Source organism: Crocodylus porosus, unplaced genomic scaffold (genome assembly GCF_001723895.1).
Source record: "Crocodylus porosus isolate Cpor-Errol unplaced genomic scaffold, CroPor_comp1, whole genome shotgun sequence".
NCBI lineage: Eukaryota > Metazoa > Chordata > Crocodylia > Crocodylidae > Crocodylus > Crocodylus porosus.
The window spans coordinates 193,394,471-193,398,812 of NW_017728886.1; the positions used below are offsets into that span (position 1 = coordinate 193,394,471).

General features: G+C 36.8%; 1 long non-coding RNA gene across 1 annotated transcript; it reads right to left on the reverse strand.

Moving 5' to 3' along the window:
* Positions 1-2,148: 2,148 nt before the first annotated feature.
* On the reverse strand, positions 2,149-3,517 carry LOC109318246. The gene is made up of 2 exons (XR_002103210.1): positions 3,270-3,517; positions 2,149-2,549 (listed from the first exon to the last, which is right to left on the reverse strand). It is a non-coding gene; the product is annotated as an uncharacterized LOC109318246 (long non-coding RNA).
* Positions 3,518-4,342: the final 825 nt, after the last annotated feature.

A 4,342-nucleotide genomic window follows, 5' to 3' on the forward strand; every position in this document is an offset into this window, starting at 1 on the left:
GTTAGATATCAGGAGGCACTACTTCACGGTCAGGGCGGCTAGGATCTGGAACCAGCTTCCAAGAGAAGTGGTGCAGGCTCCTACCCTGGGGGTCTTTAAGAGGAGGTTAGATGAACATCTTGCTGGGGTTGTTTGACCCCAGTACTCTTTCCTGCCATGGCAGGGGGTTGGACTAGATGGTCTACTCAGGTCCCTTCTGACCCTAGAAACTATGAAGCTATGAAACTATGAAACTATTTAGATAGGGATGACCCTGCCATGAGCCTGTCCCTTGCAGCCCTACTTTTCTATGATGTTATGATTCCAAGACCTGCCTTGCTTCCAATGATACAGTTAAAGAATTGATGTACTAGTATTTTACCATATGTGTGTATGTATTGATCACACCCACATTTTACATATGTGTGTTTGTATCTATATACATATGTCTCTGTGTGTGTGCATTTCAGAGGTGAATTAAGTTCTCTCTGTGTATTGCTTACATAGTTTGGATATACTTTTAAAGTGTGATATGGCATTCAAGAGAAGAGATACGGTATAGAATCTGTTTTTCCATGATTTACTATTAAGATCCTAATGAAAATCTGATGATAAAGGTCACATTAGAGGCAGTTTCTTATTTCAGTTTGCTTCTTATTTTTTAATATCGCTCTACAGATAGACCACAAATCATGAAGTAGTAGAAGTAGCTTTTGGTGAGAATTCTCTTAGATTTAATGTAGCAGTAATGCAAATCTTTGAGGTAATACATAATACCACTTCTCTTTTCTTCTGTGGGCTTGAGCTTGTAGATCTTCAGTGAGTACTTTTTCTAACCCTTTTAACAACATATTTTCCTGGTGCCATACAGTTGAGCCAAGGGGAACTACTATTACCCTCTGCCTATCTCCTCTGGGCCTGGAAACATTCCAGGAGGAGTCAATGTGACTATATCATAACACTTGGGGATAAAGCAGTGGATATTTCTTCTCTTTTCTAATGGATGCCTTATTCTTCTACACTGAAAACCATTTGTAAGTTTTACTGATAAAAGAATAGAACATTATAAGAACGGGGGCACACCTACATGTGCAATTAATAGTATTTGGCTTTACTGCACAGTACATTAATTTACCACGTAGATGGTGATGCTTTACTGCATAGTTGATTACTACTCAGTAATGCATCTCATGTAGACATGGCCCAGATGTCCCAACCCTAGTATTTATCTTTCAGTTACACAAATTCTAACTCTGGAAAGAATATTAGACAAATAAAATGGATTAAAAAGTCATTCCTTCTCTTTAACGCACAACTATTATGATTTTCTTTTGCTTGAAATTTTACAGGTCCTTCCTAAACTAAACTCCTGTTTTGGATAAAAAGGATGAAAGAACATAAAGATGTTTTAAAATACTACCTTTCCAGTCAATAACATTTAAACAAAATATTAAACGGGCATTATTCTCAACCTGGCTAACATCAGGAACATTAACATCAGGAATCCTAATAGGATTATGTCCATTTGTAATAACTCTCATCTCATGTAATCAACACATAGCCATTTTAATAAGCCCCATGCTGTAAGGCATGTCACCAACCAACAAGTTTCTGTGTGAAATCTCAAAATGTTGCAAACATTGGCTCAGCATTAGTAACAGTGGGAATTTTGGGAAAAAAAGATAGCCAAGCCTTTAAACTTTGAAGTTAACACTTCATTGAGATTCATGGGATAAGTGAAAGATGACATTGTACATGTTGCACTGAAGTTATAGAGAAAGTTTTTGATGACTCCGCTTGTGACTGGCATAGCAGCTTGTTCCCTTATAAAGATACCTTTGTACCATATTGCATGAATGGTTAGAAATGAAGGCCTAATTCCATCTGGCCCCTGCACACAGGCACCTGGAAGACTGTACCTACATTGACATTCAAAAGCCCAATATGAGAGCAATGTCTAAATTCAGAGTGTTCAGGGTTTATTCCTGTCTAGTGGTTCTTGGTGCCAAAGCAGACAAAAAGGGAGCAGAGTGTGCATGTTTGTTTATGTGTTTCCAATTACATCCATGAATGTAAGGAGCTATAAAGGGTAGAGGGGAGGTGAATTGTTTCTTTCTGAAATAATCTTCCCAGAACTCCTCTTAAGCTGGTACAACTTCTCATTTTTTGATATGAGCTGTTCATGCCCTCCATGATGTGCCTGTGAATCTAATTTTGTGACATGCAGTGTTTCCATTTCTTTTTTTTCCCTTTTTAAGAAAAAAACTGACATAAAAGGAGGACAGTCTAAGAACAAGACTAATTTTAGGTTAAAACATTTTGATGAATGTTTTAGCCCTGTAAGTCATTGGGTAATCGTCCTCCTTCACTTTGTGGAGGTCATCTACCTGTGTGCATAATCTTCATCCAGATGAGCTGAACTCTGCTCCCTTAAGGGCTGTCTCCAGTCTGTTCTCTCTGAAGTTAATTGGTGCACCCTTTGAAGTCAGTAGAAATGTTGCCATAATCTTCAGTGGGAACAGGACCCAGGCATTTCTTCTTAGTGACGTAAGATTTGATGCCTCCTTCCCCTGGGAACTAAAGATGCCACATCTGCAGACCTCCAATATCAGCACAGCACATAATTTTTTTTGTGAAGCACATATTTTGATGTATGACTTACAGCTTCATAAAGCTATTTATTAATTACATTGCAATAATCAAATGTGAAAGATTGTTACCCTAAAGTAAAACAAAGTAATATTATAGGTACAATGCCATTATAACCACACTCATCAGTTCAAAAAAGCCACATGAATTGAATGAATGAACAGGTGCTGAACCACACCTTTGTATCTATGATAAATCTTTACATGACTCACTTGTTCTTGCAACTGAAAATTATTCATGATTGGGAGTAACTTCTATGTAAAAGCTTACGTGGTTTCACCTTTCTGCAAGACCAGATTTGAAAATAATGATGCTCAGTAATATATAAATGGCAGAAATATTATCATCTTATATCTTAAAATTCATGAGGAACTATCTTCTGCTGTTCTCACTTTTAAAATTTTCTTTAATATTGATTCACTTATGATGTTATCTTATTAAAATTATTTTCAGTATTCATACTTTCTTTGTTTTCCTATTGAGTTTCAACATGAGTGGTTTATTAGCAGCTCAGAAAAACTCTGTGTCTTTTGACTTTTTTGTAAGATAAGACACATCCATATTAAAGATAGGAAAACAGCAACAAAAGGTTTCGAGGTTTAAATCCATGTTTGGATAAACATCAATAACATAATTCAAACCTGAAAAATAACAATTCAGATTCATAACATTATGTTTGTTTGTTTGTTTGTTTTTTCAAATGCCATCATTTCTGGATTTCAGGTAGGCAGGAAAACTAAGAAGTGCTGTATTCTCAGGTTTTGAATCTTGTTCTAAAAATCATCACATCTGTCATTGTAGTCCACAGTAGGTCAGTCAATTGCCTATCCAGCTTATGATCATGTTGGTGAAATCATGACTTCCAGTTCTGCAAGATTTGGTTCATCTCTCCTGTAAATGAGACAGAGATGGATCAATAGTGAATCAAATACAAACTAGTATTTTGCAGCTTATCTTATCACTTGTCCAGGCTTTGATCAGCATTAATTTAAGGCAATAATTTCCATCCATAATAAGCATTCATCATCATCATCATCAAGCCAATTTGCAAAGGGACATTTTAACAGGAAATGTTGAAGTTAAACAATACTATGTCTTGATTCATGAGTAGCATATACCTCTATTTTGCAGACCCAGATTCTGTGGTGGAGGTCAGGAAATAAAGGATACAGACATACCAGCAACATGCCAGGAGTTAAATGGAGGTATAGTATACCAGGGGTTATACTTTAGCCCCTGTATGGTCACTGTTCAGTAGGCACACTGTTACACCAGGGCATGTGGAAGCTAAACCACTGCAGGCTAGCTCTCTATAAAAGAGGTTTGTTAGCATAATATAGTTACTTGTTTGGGATATTTACATATGTAAAAAATGCTTTTGTTATTGATCATTGGATTTCAACAGTATCAGGACTATAACTGTGACTGAAACAAAATCACTTGAATATACAACTTCTGCATCCTATGTGACTGCTTTTCCTCTCAAAGATGGGCATCTAGGTGACTGTTTTTCCTTGGGAAGAAATATGTCACTTTTCCAAAGTCACGATGGCCAACTTTGAACTCTTTTCATGGAAATATTTGCTTTTCAGAGTCTGAGATGAATGACCCATCAATTCCCGTCAGCTACTGCTTCTGTGGCAATGAATGTACACCAAGCTCCTGTGCTCATTTGTTACCAAAGAGATCAGTAGAGAAATCCTTCAGTCCACTC